Source organism: Electrophorus electricus, chromosome 5 (genome assembly GCF_041902795.1).
Source record: "Electrophorus electricus isolate QZ-2024a chromosome 5, ASM4190279v1, whole genome shotgun sequence".
Lineage (NCBI taxonomy): Eukaryota > Metazoa > Chordata > Actinopteri > Gymnotiformes > Gymnotidae > Electrophorus > Electrophorus electricus.
Genome location: NC_137501.1, coordinates 36,446,910 through 36,466,159, shown reverse-complemented (window position 1 = coordinate 36,466,159; position 19,250 = coordinate 36,446,910).

The window sequence follows — 19,250 nt, the reverse complement described above, 5'->3', positions numbered from 1 at the left end:
TGCCCAGCAAACTGCAACCTCACGCAGCCAGGCCACACACTGTCTCCCCTTGTACCGTCCAGGGACGAACTCCTCCACAAACCTAGTGTTCACGCACACACACGCAATTACAACGAATTGGTGGAGAACTTTGAAACAAACGTGCTGACTTTGAATACTCACATCTAGGCTCGGCCAGGTCCAAACGGCCTGCAGCTCGGTGCGCATCACCTCCATGACTGTCCCTAACGAACGCCACCTGCCACGCTTTCGGCCCGTCCCTGGCGGCATTAAAAAATCGTAGCGTGATAACGATGGTTCCGATCCTCGTGCCGCTCGAAGGCGATTACAGGGGAGATGCAGCCCTTTCCAAAGAGCCATGAACAGACTTTCTACTCCCAAGGAGCCCAAAGATATTAAGCCGGAAATATGTCCTACTCGCGTCTTTTCTACGCCGCGCACCACATTTAAAAAATCGTATCGTAAGAACGGTGGGTCCGATCCGCGTGCCGCTTAAAGGCGATTACAGGGGAGATGCAACCCTCTCCAAAGAGCCATGAACAGACTTTCTACTCCCAAGGACACAAGAGATATTAAGCCGCAATGACGTCCGACGCGCGCATTTTCTCCGCCGCGCACCACATATAAAAAATCGTAGCGTGAAAACAGTGGGTTCGATCCGCGTGCCGCTCGAAGGCGATTACAGGGGAGATGCATCCCTTTCCAAAGAGCCATGAACAGACTTCCTACTCCCAAGGAGACAAGAGATATTAAGCCGCAATGACGTCCGACGCGCGTCTTTTCTCCGCAGCTCACCACATTTAAAAAAATCGAAGCGTGAAAACCGTGGGTTCGATATAGTATACATACAGAGTATATAGTTTGACCAAAAGATCGTGCTGATCTTTGATCTCCTGGTTCTTCATCTCCAGCGCCACTTTCAGACTCAATGTCCTCCTCTATGGGCTGGTATAACACAGACACGAATCATCACTACAGCCAGTACAATGGAAAGGTGGGAATGTGTACTGAATGTGTACTGACGTTATAAGTGAGAGGTGGTGGTACTGGTGGATGTGTACTGACACTATAAGGGATCTCTACCTGCAGTGACAGTTTGAGCTTCTCAAGTTCTTCCTCCAGAGATTTCTTCTCCTGTTCACAGGCCATTTTCATATCTGCCAGAACAAATATCATTACTGCTGGATATAACACAGATTGTATATACTACATAATTACTACTGAATATATAAAATATAATATATATAGTACTATACATATATTAGTGTCACTTTTATTGGAGCCTAAAGGCTAACATTCATTATTAGTTATTTTAGTATTATTGCATTTCCATAGTACTTACTCTTGATGGACCTGTTATGCTCCTCCTCCTCCTGCTGTTTCTGCAGGAGCTCTGTCTCCTCCTGCTGCTTGTGTTTCAGCATCTCCTGAAGAACCTGCAGCTCCTTCTGCTTCTGCAACCTCAACTCCTTCAGCTGCTCCAACAAACTGTTCTCCAACTCCTCCTTCTCACACCGCAAACACTCCAATCGGGCCACAGGCCCCACTAGTGACACAGAACCACACACACACACACACACACACACACACACACACACACACACAAAGAGAGAGATAAACATGTATAAATGTATAAGAATTTGTGGATAAAATTATTATGAGATTATTTATAATCAAACGACTACACTACACAACCACATCTTCCTTTTATTTACATATTATACAGATATTTAGAGATATTTACATTTTATTTACCCGGGTGCGTCTCTCTTCTCCAAGGTAGCGGAGAGATATGAAAGGATAAAAGGGGAAAAGAATAAAATGCACGTCGGTTTTAAATTCGCAGGCTACCTGCGCTGAAGGCGTGGAAAACGAGCACGTGACGGAAAGGCTTCCGTACCCGATGGGTCCAAATCACATGCCCAGCAAAGTAGCCTTAAACCTGGACACACAATGGAGACCATTTGACCCTTTAAAATCATACTACAACCAGACTTCCAGGCCCAAGAGGTCACACAGTCATGCCCAGCAAAGTAGCTCTGGGCCTGGGCACACTTCACGCAGTTTGACCGTTTAAATAATACTACAACCAGACTTCCAGGCACAAGAGGTCACACAGTAATGCCCAGCAAGGTTACTTTAAACGTGGGCACACTTCAGACCGTTTCACTCTTTAAATCATTCAAAGCACCACATTTCAAGGCCCAAGAGGTCACACAGTCATGCACAGCAAAGTAGCTCTGGGCCTGGGCACACTTCACGCAGTTTGACCGTTTAAATAAAACTAGAAACAGACTTCCTAGCCCAAGAGGTCACAGTCATACCCAGCAAAGTACGTTTAAACCTGGAAACAAATCAGATCCTTTCTGTCATTCAAAGGAATGGGCCTGCAACTCACAACCACATCCCCAGTGAAGCGCACCGTCACCCAGCCACACTACGCCACCTTGCCCGTCCTGGAACAACCACACCTCCAGGGCACCACATGCCAATCTCTCATGCCCAGCAAACTGCAACCTCACGCAGCCAGGCCACACACTGTCTCCCCTTGTACCGTCCAGGGACGAACTCCTCCACAAACCTAGTGTTCACGCACACACACGCAATTACAACGAATTGGTGGAGAACTTTGAAACAAACGTGCTGACTTTGAATACTCACATCTAGGCTCGGCCAGGTCCAAACGGCCTGCAGCTCGGTGCGCATCACCTCCATGACTGTCCCTAACGAACGCCACCTGCCACGCTTTCGGCCCGTCCCTGGCGGCATTAAAAAATCGTAGCGTGATAACGATGGTTCCGATCCGCGTGCCGCTCGAAGGCGATTACAGGGGAGATGCAGCCCTTTCCAAAGAGCCATGAACAGACTTTCTACTCCCAAGGAGCCCAAAGATATTAAGCCGGAAATATGTCCTACTCGCGTCTTTTCTACGCCGCGCACCACATTTAAAAAATCGTATCGTAAGAACGGTGGGTCCGATCCGCGTGCCGCTTAAAGGCGATTACAGGGGAGATGCAACCCTCTCCAAAGAGCCATGAACAGACTTTCTACTCCCAAGGACACAAGAGATATTAAGCCGCAATGACGTCCGACGCGCGCATTTTCTCCGCCGCGCACCACATATAAAAAATCGTAGCGTGAAAACAGTGGGTTCGATCCGCGTGCCGCTCGAAGGCGATTACAGGGGAGATGCATCCCTTTCCAAAGAGCCATGAACAGACTTCCTACTCCCAAGGAGACAAGAGATATTAAGCCGCAATGACGTCCGACGCGCGTCTTTTCTCCGCAGCTCACCACATTTAAAAAAATCGAAGCGTGAAAACCGTGGGTTCGATATAGTATACATACAGAGTATATAGTTTGACCAAAAGATCGTGCTGATCTTTGATCTCCTGGTTCTTCATCTCCAGCGCCACTTTCAGACTCAATGTCCTCCTCTATGGGCTGGTATAACACAGACACGAATCATCACTACAGCCAGTACAATGGAAAGGTGGGAATGTGTACTGAATGTGTACTGACGTTATAAGTGAGAGGTGGTGGTACTGGTGGATGTGTACTGACACTATAAGGGATCTCTACCTGCAGTGACAGTTTGAGCTTCTCAAGTTCTTCCTCCAGAGATTTCTTCTCCTGTTCACAGGCCATTTTCATATCTGCCAGAACAAATATCATTACTGCTGGATATAACACAGATTGTATATACTACATAATTACTACTGAATATATAAAATATAATATATATAGTACTATACATATATTAGTGTCACTTTTATTGGAGCCTAAAGGCTAACATTCATTATTAGTTATTTTAGTATTATTGCATTTCCATAGTACTTACTCTTGATGGACCTGTTATGCTCCTCCTCCTCCTGCTGTTTCTGCAGGAGCTCTGTCTCCTCCTGCTGCTTGTGTTTCAGCATCTCCTGAAGAACCTGCAGCTCCTTCTGCTTCTGCAACCTCAACTCCTTCAGCTGCTCCAACAAACTGTTCTCCAACTCCTCCTTCTCACACCGCAAACACTCCAATCGGGCCACAGGCCCCACTAGTGACACAGAACCACACACACACACACACACACACACACACACACACACACAAAGAGAGAGATAAACATGTATAAATGTATAAGAATTTGTGGATAAAATTATTATGAGATTATTTATAATCAAACGACTACACTACACAACCACATCTTCCTTTTATTTACATATTATACAGATATTTAGAGATATTTACATTTTATTTACCCGGGTGCGTCTCTCTTCTCCAAGGTAGCGGAGAGATATGAAAGGATAAAAGGGGAAAAGAATAAAATGCACGTCGGTTTTAAATTCGCAGGCTACCTGCGCTGAAGGCGTGGAAAACGAGCACGTGACGGAAAGGCTTCCGTACCCGATGGGTCCAAATCACATGCCCAGCAAAGTAGCCTTAAACCTGGACACACAATGGAGACCATTTGACCCTTTAAATAATACTACAACCAGACACATACAGGTGCGCACATATACACAGATACACATTCTGTTTAAATTTCTTCACATCTGCAGACTAGAGTAAGCTGAGGGTATAGTGTTAAACCAGGAACTACATAAACAGTATATAGTATATATACAGAGGATATAGTGTTAAACCAGGTACTACATACAGAGTATATAGTATACATACAGAGTATATAGTTTGACCAAAAGATCGTGCTGATCTTTGATCTCCTGGTTCTTCATCTCCAGCGCCACTTTCAGACTCATAATGTCCTCCTCTATGGGCTGGTATAACCCACACACACGAATCATCACTACAGCCAGTACAATGGAAAGGTGGGAATGTGTACTGAATGTGTACTGACGTTATAAGTGAAAGGTGGAGGTACTGGTGGATGTGTACTGACACTATAAGGGATCTCTACCTGCAGTGACAGTCTGAGCTTCTCAAGTTCTTCCTCCAGAGATTTCTTCTCCTGTTCACAGGCCATTTTCATATCTGCCAGAGCAAGTATCATTACTGCTGGATATAACATAGATTGTATATACTACATAATTACTACTGAATATATAAAATATAATATATATAGTACTATACATATATTAGTATCACTTTTATTGGAGCCTAAAGGCTAGCATTCATTATTATGTTAGTATTATTGCATTTCCATAGTACTTACTCTTGATGGACCTGTTATGCTCCTCCTCCTCCTGCTGTTTCTGCAGGAGCTCTGTCTCCTCCTGCTGCTTTTGTTTCAGCATCTCCTGAAGAACCTGCAGCTCCTTCTGCTTCTGCAACCTCAACTCCTTCAGCTGCTCCAACAAACTGTTCTCCAACTCCTCCTTCTCACACCGCAAACACTCCAATCGGGCCACAGGCCCCACTAGTGACACAGAACCACACACACACACACACAGACACACACACACACACAGAGAGAGAGATAAACATGTATAAATGTATAAGAATTTGTGGATAAAATTACTATGAGATTATTTATAATCAAACGACTACACTATACAACCACATCTTCCTTTTATTTACATATTATACAGACATTTAGAGATATTTACATTTTATTTACCCGCGTGCGTCTCTCTTCTCCAAGGTAGCGGAGAGATATGAAAGGATAAAAGGGGAAAAGAATAAAATGCACGTCGGTTTTAAATTCGCAGGCTACCTGCGCTGAAGGCGTGGAAAACGAGCACGTGACGGAAAGGCTTCCGTACCCGATGGGTCCAAATCACATGCCCAGCAAAGTAGCCTTAAACCTGGACACACAATGGAGACCATTTGACCCTTTAAAATCATACTACAACCAGACTTCCAGGCCCAAGAGGTCACACAGTCATGCCCAGCAAGGATGCTTTAAACGTGGGCACACTTCAGACCGTTTCACTCTTTAAATCATTCAAAGCACCACATTTCAAGACCCAAGAGGTCACAGAATCATGCCCATCAAAGTAGCTCTGCGCCTGGGCACACTTCACGCAGTTTGACCCTTTAAATAATACTACAACCAGACACATACAGGTGCGCACATATACACAGATACACATTCTGTTTAATTTATTCACATCTGCAGACTAGAGTAAGCTGAGGGTATAGTGTTAAACCAGGTACTACATAAACAGTATATAGTATATATACAGAGGATATAATGTTAAACCAGGTACTACATACAGAGTATATAGTTTGACCAAAAGATCGTGCTGATCTTTGATCTCCTGGTTCTTCATCTCCAGCGCCACTTTCAGACTCATAATGTCCTCCTCTATGGGCTGGTATAACCCACACACACGAATCATCACTACAGCCAGTACAATGGAAAGGTGGGAATGTGTACTGAATGTGTACTGACGTTATAAGTGAAAGGTGGAGGTACTGGTGGATGTGTACTGACACTATAAGGGATCTCTACCTGCAGTGACAGTCTGAGCTTCTCAAGTTCTTCCTCCAGAGATTTCTTCTCCTGTTCACAGGCCATTTTCATATCTGCCAGAGCAAGTATCATTACTGCTGGATATAACATAGATTGTATATACTACATAATTACTACTGAATATATAAAATATAATATATATAGTACTATACATATATTAGTATCACTTTTATTGGAGCCTAAAGGCTAGCATTCATTATTATGTTAGTATTATTGCATTTCCATAGTACTTACTCTTGATGGACCTGTTATGCTCCTCCTCCTCCTGCTGTTTCTGCAGGAGCTCTGTCTCCTCCTGCTGCTTTTGTTTCAGCATCTCCTGAAGAACCTGCAGCTCCTTCTGCTTCTGCAACCTCAACTCCTTCAGCTGCTCCAACAAACTGTTCTCCAACTCCTCCTTCTCACACCGCAAACACTCCAATCGGGCCACAGGCCCCACTAGTGACACAGAACCACACACACACACACACAGACACACACACACACACAGAGAGAGAGATAAACATGTATAAATGTATAAGAATTTGTGGATAAAATTACTATGAGATTATTTATAATCAAACGACTACACTATACAACCACATCTTCCTTTTATTTACATATTATACAGACATTTAGAGATATTTACATTTTATTTACCCGCGTGCGTCTCTCTTCTCCAAGGTAGCGGAGAGATATGAAAGGATAAAAGGGGAAAAGAATAAAATGCACGTCGGTTTTAAATTCGCAGGCTACCTGCGCTGAAGGCGTGGAAAACGAGCACGTGACGGAAAGGCTTCCGTACCCGATGGGTCCAAATCACATGCCCAGCAAAGTAGCCTTAAACCTGGACACACAATGGAGACCATTTGACCCTTTAAAATCATACTACAACCAGACTTCCAGGCCCAAGAGGTCACACAGTCATGCCCAGCAAGGATGCTTTAAACGTGGGCACACTTCAGACCGTTTCACTCTTTAAATCATTCAAAGCACCACATTTCAAGACCCAAGAGGTCACAGAATCATGCCCATCAAAGTAGCTCTGCGCCTGGGCACACTTCACGCAGTTTGACCCTTTAAATAATACTACAACCAGACACATACAGGTGCGCACATATACACAGATACACATTCTGTTTAATTTATTCACATCTGCAGACTAGAGTAAGCTGAGGGTATAGTGTTAAACCAGGTACTACATAAACAGTATATAGTATATATACAGAGGATATAATGTTAAACCAGGTACTACATACAGAGTATATAGTTTGACCAAAAGATCGTGCTGATCTTTGATCTCCTGGTTCTTCATCTCCAGCGCCACTTTCAGACTCATAATGTCCTCCTCTATGGGCTGGTATAACACACACACAAATCATCACTACAGCCAGTACAATGGAAAGGTGGGAATGTGTACTGAATGTGTACTGACGTTATAAGTGAAAGGTGGAGCTACTGGTGGATGTGTACTGACACTATAAGGGATCTCTACCTGCAGTGACAGTCTGAGCTTCTCAAGTTCTTCCTCCAGAGATTTCTTCTCCTGTTCACAGGCCATTTTCATATCTACCAGAGCAAGTATCATTACTGCTGGATATAACACAGATTGTATATACTACATAATTACTACTGAATATATAAAATATAATATATATAGTACTATACATATATTAGTATCACTTTTATTGGAGCCTAAAGGCTAACATTCATTATTAGTTATGTTAGTATTATTGCATTTCCATAGTACTTACTCTTGATGGACCTGTTATGCTCCTCCTCCTCCTGCTGTTTCTGCAGGAGCTCTGTCTCCTCTTGCTGCTTGTGTTTCAGCATCTCCTGAAGAACCTGCAGCTCTTTCTGCTTCTGCAACCTCAACTCCTTCAGCTGCTCCAACAAATTGTTCTCCAACTCCTCCTTCTCACACCGCAAACACTCCAATCGGGCCACAGGCCCCACTAGTGACACAGAACCACACACACACACACACAGACACACACACACACACACACACACAGAGAGAGAGATAAACATGTATAAATGTATAAGAATTTGTGGATAAAATTACTATGAGATTATTTATAATCAAACGACTACACTATACAACCACATCTTCCTTTTATTTACATATTATACAGACATTTAGAGATATTTACATTTTATTTACCCGCGTGCGTCTCTCTTCTCCAAGGTAGCGGAGAGATATGAAAGTATAAAAGGGGAAAAGAATAAAATGCACGTCGGTTTTAAATTCGCAGGCTACCTGCGCTGAAGGCGTGGAAAACGAGCACGTGACGGAAAGGCTTCCGTACCCGATGGGTCCAAATCACATGCCAAGCAAAGTAGCCTTAAACCTGGACACACAATGGAGACCATTTGACCCTTTAAAATCATACTACAACCAGACTTCCAGGCCCAAGAGGTCACACAGTCATGCCCAGCAAAGTAGCTCTGGGCATGGGCACACTTCACACAGTTTGACCGTTTAAATAAAAGTAGAAACAGACTTCCTGGCCCAAGAGGTCACACAGTCATGCCCAGCAAGGATGCTTTAAACGTGGGCACACTTCAGACCGTTTCACTCTTTAAATCATTCAAAGCACCACATTTCAAGGCCCAAGAGGTCACAGAATCATGCCCATCAAAGTAGCTGTGGGCCTGGGTACACTTCATGCAGTTTGACCCTTTAAATAATACTACAACCAGACACATACAGGTGCGCACATATACACAGATACACATTCTGTTTAATTTCTTCACATCTGCAGACTAGAGTAAGCTGAGGGTATAGTGTTAAACCAGGTACTACATAAACAGTATATAGTATATATACAGAGGATATAATGTTAAACCAGGTACTACATACAGAGTATATAGTTTGACCAAAAGATCGTGCTGATCTTTGATCTCCTGGTTCTTCATCTCCAGCGCCACTTTCAGACTCATAATGTCCTCCTCTATGGGCTGGTATAACACACACACGAATCATCACTACAGCCAGTACAATGGAAAGGTGGGAATGTGTACTGAATGTGTACTGACGTTATAAGTGAAAGGTGGAGCTACTGGTGGATGTGTACTGACACTATAAGGGATCTCTACCTGCAGTGACAGTCTGAGCTTCTCAAGTCCTTCCTCCAGAGATTTCTTCTCCTGTTCACAGGCCATTTTCATATCTGCCAGAGCAAGTATCATTACTGCTGGATATAACACAGATTGTATATACTACATAATTACTACTGAATATATAAAATATAATATATATAGTACTATACATATATTAGTATCACTTTTATTGGAGCCTAAAGGCTAACATTCATTATTAGTTATGTTAGTATTATTGCATTTCCATAGTACTTACTCTTGATGGACCTGTTATGCTCCTCCTCCTCCTGCTGTTTCTGCAGGAGCTCTGTCTCCTCCTGCTGCTTGTGTTTCAGCATCTCCTGAAGAACCTGCAGCTCCTTCTGCTTCTGCAACCTCAACTCCTTCAGCTGCTCCAACAAATTGTTCTCCAACTCCTCCTTCTCACACCGCAAACACTCCAATCGGGCCACAGGCCCCACTAGTGACACAGAACCACACACACACACACACAGACACACACACACACACACACACAAAGAGAGAGATAAACATGTATAAATGTATAAGAATTTGTGGATAAAATTATTATGAGATTATTTATAATGAAACGACTACACTACACAACCACTTCTTCCTTTTATTTACATATTATACAGATATTTAGAGATATTTACATTTTATTTACCCGCGTGCGTCTCTCTTCTCCAAGGTAGCGGAGAGATATGAAAGGATAAAAGGGGAAAAGAATAAAATGCACGTCGGTTTTAAATTCGCAGGCTACCTGCGCTGAAGGCGTGGAAAACGAGCACGTGACGGAAAGGCTTCCGTACCCGATGGGTCCAAATCACATGCCAAGCAAAGTAGCCTTAAACCTGGACACACAATGGAGACCATTTGACCCTTTAAATAATACTACAACCAGACACATACAGGTGCGCACATATACACAGATACACATTCTGTTTAAATTTCTTCACATCTGCAGACTAGAGTAAGCTGAGGGTATAGTGTTAAACCAGGAACTACATAAACAGTATATAGTATATATACAGAGGATATAGTGTTAAACCAGGTACTACATACAGAGTATATAGTATACATACAGAGTATATAGTTTGACCAAAAGATCGTGCTGATCTTTGATCTCCTGGTTCTTCATCTCCAGCGCCACTTTCAGACTCATAAAGTCCTCCTCTATGGGCTGGTATAACACACAGACGAATCATATCTACAGCCAGTACAATGGAAAGGTGGGAATGTGTACTGAATGTGTACTGACGTTATAAGTGAAAGGTGGAGGTACTGGTGGATGTGTACTGACACTATAAGGGATCTCTACCTGCAGTGACAGTCTGAGCTTCTCAAGTTCTTCCTCCAGAGATTTCTTCTCCTGTTCACAGGCCATTTTCATATCTGCCAGAGCAAGTATCATTACTGCTGGATATAACACAGATTGTATATACTACATAATTACTACTGAATATATAAAATATAATATATATAGTACTATACATATATTAGTATCACTTTTATTGGAGCCTAAAGGCTAACATTCATTATTAGTTATGTTAGTATTATTGCATTTCCATAGTACTTACTCTTGATGGACCTGTTATGCTCCTCCTCCTCCTGCTGTTTCTGCAGGAGCTCTGTCTCCTCCTGCTGCTTGTGTTTCAGCATCTCCTGAAGAACCTGCAGCTCCTTCTGCTTCTGCAACCTCAACTCCTTCAGCTGCTCCAACAAATTGTTCTCCAACTCCTCCTTCTCACACCGCAAACACTCCAATCGGGCCACAGGCCCCACTAGTGACACAGAACCACACACACACACACAGAGAGAGAGATAAACATGTATAAATGTATAAGAATTTGTGGATAAAATTATTATGAGAATATTTATAATCAAACGACTACACTACACAACCACATCTTCCTTTTATTTACATATTATACAGATATTTAGAGATATTTACATTTTATTTACCTGCGTCCGTCTCTCTTCTCCAAGGTAGCGGAGAGATATGAAAAGATAAAAGGGGAAAAGAATAAAATGCACGTCGGTTTTAAATTCGCAGGCTACCTGCGCTGAAGGCGTGGAAAACGAGCACGTGACGGAAAGGCTTCCGTACCCGATGGGTCCAAATCACATGCCAAGCAAAGTAGCCTTAAACCTGGACACACAATGGAGACCATTTGACCCTTTAAAATCATACTACAACCAGACTTCCAGGCCCAAGAGGTCACACAGTCATGCCCAGCAAAGTAGCTCTGGGCATGGGCACACTTCACGCAGTTTGACCGTTTAAATAAAAGTAGAAACAGACTTCCTGGCCCAAGAGGTCACACAGTCATGCCCAGCAAGGATGCTTTAAACGTGGGCACACTTCAGACCGTTTCACTCTTTAAATCATTCAAAGCACCACATTTCAAGGCCCAAGAGGTCACAGAATCATGCCCATCAAAGTAGCTCTGGGCCTGGGCACACTTCATGCAGTTTGACCCTTTAAATAATACTACAACCAGACACATACAGGTGCGCACATATACACAGATACACATTCTGTTTAATTTATTCACATCTGCAGACTAGAGTAAGCTGAGGGTATAGTGTTAAACCAGGTACTACATAAACAGTCTATAGTATATATACAGAGGATATAATGTTAAACCAGGTACTACATACAGAGTATATAGTTTGACCAAAAGATCGTGCTGATCTTTGATCTCCTGGTTCTTCATCTCCAGCGCCACTTTCAGACTCATAATGTCCTCCTCTATGGGCTGGTATAACCCACACATACGAATCATCACTACAGCCAGTACAATGGAAAGGTGGGAATGTGTACTGAATGTGTACTGACGTTATAAGTGAAAGGTGGAGGTACTGGTGGATGTGTACTGACACTATAAGGGATCTCTACCTGCAGTGACAGTCTGAGCTTCTCAAGTTCTTCCTCCAGAGATTTCTTCTCCTGTTCACAGGCCATTTTCATATCTGCCAGAGCAAGTATCATTACTGCTGGATATAACATAGATTGTATATACTACATAATTACTACTGAATATATAAAATATAATATATATAGTACTATACATATATTAGTATCACTTTTATTGGAGCCTAAAGGCTAGCATTCATTATTAGTTATGTTAGTATTATTGCATTTCCATAGTACTTACTCTTGATGGACCTGTTATGCTCCTCCTCCTCCTGCTGTTTCTGCAGGAGCTCTGTCTCCTCCTGCTGCTTGTGTTTCAGCATCTCCTGAAGAACCTGCAGCTCCTTCTGCTTCTGCAACCTCAACTCCTTCAGCTGCTCCAACAAACTGTTATCCAACTCCTCCTTCTCACACCGCAAACACTCCAATCGGGCCACAGGCCCCACTAGTGACACAGAACCACACACACACACACACAGACACACACACACACACACACACACACACACACACAAAGAGAGAGATAAACATGTATAAATGTATAAGAATTTGTGGATAAAATTATTATGAGATTATTTATAATCAAACGACTACACTACACAACCACTTCTTCCTTTTATTTACATATTATACAGATATTTACAGATATTTACATTTTATTTACCCGCGTGCGTCTCTCTTCTCCAAGGTAGCGGAGAGATATGAAAGGATAAAAGGGGAAAAGAATAAAATGCACGTCGGTTTTAAATTCGCAGGCTACCTGCGCTGAAGGCGTGGAAAACGAGCACGTGACGGAAAGGCTTCCGTACCCGATGGGTCCAAATCACATGCCCAGCAAAGTAGCCTTAAACCTGGACACACAATGGAGACCATTTGACCCTTTAAATAATACTACAACCAGACACATACAGGTGCGCACATATACACAGATACACATTCTGTTTAAATTTCTTCACATCTGCAGACTAGAGTAAGCTGAGGGTATAGTGTTAAACCAGGAACTACATAAACAGTATATAATATATATACAGAGGATATAGTGTTAAACCAGGTACTACATACAGAGTATATAGTATACATATAGAGTATATAGTTTGACCAAAAGATCGTGCTGATCTTTGATCTCCTGGTTCTTCATCTCCAGCGCCACTTTCAGACTCATAATGTCCTCCTCTATGGGCTGGTATAACACACACACGAATCATATCTACAGCCAGTACAATGGAAAGGTGGGAATGTGTACTGAATGTGTACTGATGTTATAAGTGAAAGGTGGAGGTACTGGTGGATGTGTACTGACACTATAAGGGATCTCTACCTGCAGTGACAGTCTGAGCTTCTCAAGTTCTTCCTCCAGAGATTTCTTCTCCTGTTCACAGGCCATTTTCATATCTGCCAGAGCAAGTATCATTACTGCTGGATATAACACAGATTGTATATACTACATAATTACTACTGAATATATAAAATATAATATATATAGTACTATACATATATTAGTATCACTTTTATTGGAGCCTAAAGGCTAACATTCATTATTAGTTATGTTAGTATTATTGCATTTCCATAGTACTTACTCTTGATGGACCTGTTATGCTCCTCCTCCTCCTGCTGTTTCTGCAGGAGCTCTGTCTCCTCCTGCTGCTTGTGTTTCAGCATCTCCTGAAGAACCTGCAGCTCCTTCTGCTTCTGCAACCTCAACTCCTTCAGCTGCTCCAACAAACTGTTATCCAACTCCTCCTTCTCACACCGCAAACACTCCAATCGGGCCACAGGCCCCACTAGTGACACAGAACCACACACACACACACACACACACACACACACACACACACACACAGAGAAAGAGAGAGATAAACATGTATAAATGTATAAGAATTTGTGGATAAAATTATTATGAGATTATTTATAATGAAACGACTACACTACACAACCACTTCTTCCTTTTATTTACATATTATACAGATATTTAGAGATATTTACATTTTATTTACCCGCGTGCGTCTCTCTTCTCCAAGGTAGCGGAGAGATATGAAGGGATAAAAGGGGAAAAGAATAAAATGCACGTCGGTTTTAAATTCGCAGGCTACCTGCGCTGAAGGCGTGGAAAACGAGCACGTGACGGAAAGGCTTCCGTACCCGATGGGTCCAAATCACATGCCCAGCAAAGTAGCCTTAAACCTGGACACACAATGGAGACCATTTGACCCTTTAAAATCATACTACAACCAGACTTCCAGGCCCAAGAGGTCACACAGTCATGCCCAGCAAAGTAGCTCTGGACCTGGGCACACTTCACGCAGTTTGACCGTTTAAATAAAACTAGAAACAGACTTCCTGGCCCAAGAGGTCACACAGTCATGCCCAGCAAGGTTGCTTTAAACGTGGGCACACTTCAGACCGTTTCACTCTTTAAATCATTCAAAGCACCACATTTCAAGGCCCAAGAGGTCACAGAATCATGCCCATCAAAGTAGCTCTGGGCCTGGGCACACTTCACGCAGTTTGACCCTTTAAATAATACTACAACCAGACACATACAGGTGCGCACATATACACAGATACACATTCTGTTTAATTTCTTCACATCTGCAGACTAGAGTAAGCTGAGGGTATAGTGTTAAACCAGGTACTACATAAACAGTATATAGTATATATACAGAGGATATAGTGTTAAACCAGGTACTACATACAGAGTATATAGTATACATACAGAGTATATAGTTTGACCAAAAGATCGTGCTGATCTTTGATCTCCTGGTTCTTCATCTCCAGCGCCACTTTCAGACTCATAATGTCCTCCTCTATGGGCTGGTATAACCCACACACACGAATCATCACTACAGCCAGTACAATGGAAAGGTGGGAATGTGTACTGAATGTGTACTGACGTTATAAGTGAAAGGTGGAGGTACTGGTGGATGTGTACTGACACTATAAGGGATCTCTACCTGCAGTGACAGTCTGAGCTTCTCAAGTTCTTCCTCCAGAGATTTCTTCTCCTGTTCACAGGCCATTTTCATATCTGCCAGAGCAAGTATCATTACTGCTGGATATAACATAGATTGTATATACTACATAATTACTACTGAATATATAAAATATAATATATATAGTACTATACATATATTAGTATCACTTTTATTGGAGCCTAAAGGCTAGCATTCATTATTAGTTATGTTAGTATTATTGCATTTCCATAGTACTTACTCTTGATGGACCTGTTATGCTCCTCCTCCTCCTGCTGTTTCTGCAGGAGCTCTGTCTCCTCCTGCTGCTTGTGTTTCAGCATCTCCTGAAGAACCTGCAGCTCCTTCTGCTTCTGCAACCTCAACTCCTTCAGCTGCTCCAACAAACTGTTCTCCAACTCCTCCTTCTCACACCGCAAACACTCCAATCGGGCCACAGGCCCCACTAGTGACACAGAACCACACACACACACAGACACAGACACACACCCACACACACACACACACTCACACACACACACACACACACACACACACAGAGAGAGATGAACATGTATAAATGTATAAGAATTTGTGGATAAAATTATTATGAGATTATTTATAATCAAACGACTACACTACACAACCACTTCTTCCTTTTATTTACATATTATACAGATATTTACAGATATTTACATTTTATTTACCCGCATGCGTCTCTCTTCTCCAAGGTAGCGGAGAGATATGAAAGGATAAAAGGGGAAAAGAATAAAATGCACGTCGGTTTTAAATTCGCAGGCTACCTGCGCTGAAGGCGTGGAAAACGAGCACGTGACGGAAAGGCTTCCGTACCCGATGGGTCCAAATCACATGCCCAGCAAAGTAGCCTTAAACCTGGACACACAATGGAGACCATTTGACCCTTTAAAATCATACTACAAGCAGACTTCCAGGCCCAAGAGGTCACACAGTCATGCCCAGCAAAGTACCTCTGGGCCTGGGCACACTTCACGCAGTTTGACCGTTTAAATAAAACTAGAAACAGACTTCCTGGCCCAAGAGGTCACACAGTCATGCCCAGCAAGGTTGCTTTAAACGTGGGCACACTTCAGACCGTTTCACTCTTTAAATCATTCAAAGCACCACATTTCAAGGCCCAAGAGGTCACAGAATCATGCCCATCAAAGTAGCTCTGGGCCTGGGCACACTTCACGCAGTTTGACCCTTTAAATAATACTACAACCAGACACATACAGGTGCGCACATATACACAGATACACATTCTGTTTAAATTTCTTCACATCTGCAGACTAGAGTAAGCTGAGGGTATAGTGTTCAACCAGGTACTACATAAACAGTATATAGTATATATACAGAGGATATAGTGTTAAACCAGGTACTACATACAGAGTATATAGTATACATACAGAGTATATAGTTTGACCAAAAGATCGTGCTGATCTTTGATCTCCTGGTTCTTCATCTCCAGCGCCACTTTCAGACTCATAATGTCCTCCTCTATGGGCTGGTATAACCCACACACACGAATCATCACTACAGCCAGTACAATGGAAAGGTGGGAATGTGTACTGAATGTGTACTGACGTTATAAGTGAAAGGTGGAGGTACTGGTGGATGTGTACTGACACTATAAGGGATCTCTACCTGCAGTGACAGTCTGAGCTTCTCAAGTTCTTCCTCCAGAGATTTCTTCTCCTGTTCACAGGCCATTTTCATATCTGCCAGAGCAAGTATCATTACTGCTGGATATAACACAGATTGTATATACTACATAATTACTACTGAATATATAAAATATAATATATATAGTACTATACATATATTAGTATCACTTTTATTGGAGCCTAAAGGCTAACATTCATTATTAGTTATGTTAGTATTATTGCATTTCCATAGTGCTTACTCTTGATGGACCTGTTATGCTCCTCCTCCTCCTGCTGTTTCTGCAGGAGCTCTGTCTCCTCCTGCTGCTTGTGTTTCAGCATCTCCTGAAGAACCTGCAGCTCCTTCTGCTTCTGCAACCTCAACTCCTTCAGCTGCTCCAACAAACTGTTCTCCAACTCCTCCTTCTCACACCGCAAACACTCCAATCGGGCCACAGGCCCCACTAGTGACACAGAACCACACACACACACACAAACACACACACACACACACACACACACACAAAGAGAGAGATAAACATGTATAAATGTATAAGAATTTGTGGATAAAATTATTATGAGATTATTCATAATCAAACGACTACACTACACAACCACTTCTTCCTTTTATTTACATATTATACAGATATTTACAGATATTTACATTTTATTTACCCGCATGCATCTCTCTTCTCCAAGGTAGCGGAGAGATATGAAAGGATAAAAGGGGAAAAGAATAAAATGCACGTCGGTTTTAAATTCGCAGGCTACCTGCACTGAAGGCGTGGAAAACGAGCACGTGACGGAAAGGCTTCCGTACCCGATGGGTCCAAACCACATGCCCAGCAAAGTAGCCTTAAACCTGGACACACAATGGAGACCATTTGACCCTTTAAAATCATACTACAACCAGACTTCCAGGCCCAAGAGGTCACACAGTCATGCCCAGCAAGGATGCTTTAAACGTGGGCACACTTCAGACCGTTTCACTCTTTAAATCATTCAAAGCACCACATTTCAAGACCCAAGAGGTCACAGAATCATGCCCATCAAAGTAGCTCTGCGCCTGGGCACACTTCACGCAGTTTGACCCTTTAAATAATACTACAACCAGACACATACAGGTGCGCACATATACACAGATACACATTCTGTTTAATTTCTTCACATCTGCAGACTAGAGTAAGCTGAGGGTATAGTGTTAAACCAGGTACTACATAAACAGTATATAGTATATATACAGAGGATATAATGTTAAACCAGGTACTACATACAGAGTATATAGTTTGACCAAAAGATCGTGCTGATCTTTGATCTCCTGGTTCTTCATCTCCAGCGCCACTTTCAGACTCATAATGTCCTCCTCTATGGGCTGGTATAACACAGACACGAATCATCACTACAGCCAGTACAATGGAAAGGTGGGAATGTGTACTGAATGTGTACTGACGTTATAAGTGAGAGGTGGTGGTACTGGTGGATGTGTACTGACACTATAAGGGATCTCTACCTGCAGTGACAGTTTGAGCTTCTCAAGTTCTTCCTCCAGAGATTTCTTCTCCTGTTCACAGGACATTTTAATATCTGCCAGAGCAAGTATCATTACTGCTGGATATAACACAGATTGTATATACTACATAATTACTACTGAATATATAAAATCTAATATATATAGTACTATACATATATTAGTGTCACTTTTATTGGAGCCTAAAGGCTAACATTCATTATTAGTTATGTTAGTATTATTGCATTTCCATAGTACTTACTCTTGATGGACCTGTTATGCTCCTCCTCCTCCTGCTGTTTCTGCAGGAGCTCTGTCTCCTCCTGCTGCTTGTGTTTCAGCATCTCCTGAAGAACCTGCAGCTCCTTCTGCTTCTGCAACCTCAACTCCTTCAGCTGCTCCAACAAACTGTTCTCCAACTCCTCCTTCTCACACCGCAAACACTCCAATCGGGCCACAGGCCCCACTAGTGACACAGAACCACACACACACACACACACACACAAAGAGAGAGATAAACATGTATAAATGTATAAGAATTTGTGGATAAAATTATTATGAGATTATTTATAATCAAACGACTACACTACACAACCACATCTTCCTTTTATTTACATATTATACAGATATTTAGAGATATTTACATTTTATTTACCCGTGTGCGTCTCTCTTCTCCAAGGTAGCGGAGAGATATGAAAGGATA